Raw genomic sequence first — 343 nt, 5'->3', positions numbered from 1 at the left:
AGGTCAGGCTGACAGGCCTGTAGTTCCCCAGATCCTCCTTCCGGCCCTTCTTGTAGATGGGCGTCACATTTGCTAACCTACAGTACACTGGGACCTCCCCGGTTAGCCAGGACTGCTGATAAATGATGGAGAGCGGCTTGGTGAGCACCTCTGCCAGCTCCCTCAGTTCCCTTGGGTGGATCCTATCCGGCCCCATAGACTTGTGTATGTCTAAGTGGTGTAGCAGGTCACTAACCTTTTCCCCTTGGATTATGGGGGGTTCATTCTGCTCCCCGTCCCTGTCTTCCAGCTCAGGAGGCTGGGTACCTGGAGAACAATTGGTCTTACTATTAAAGCCTGAGGC

Source organism: Pygoscelis adeliae, unplaced genomic scaffold (genome assembly GCF_000699105.1).
Source record: "Pygoscelis adeliae isolate BGI_AS28 unplaced genomic scaffold, ASM69910v1 Scaffold63, whole genome shotgun sequence".
In the NCBI taxonomy this organism is placed as follows: domain Eukaryota; kingdom Metazoa; phylum Chordata; class Aves; order Sphenisciformes; family Spheniscidae; genus Pygoscelis; species Pygoscelis adeliae.
This window is presented reverse-complemented; position numbering follows the sequence as displayed.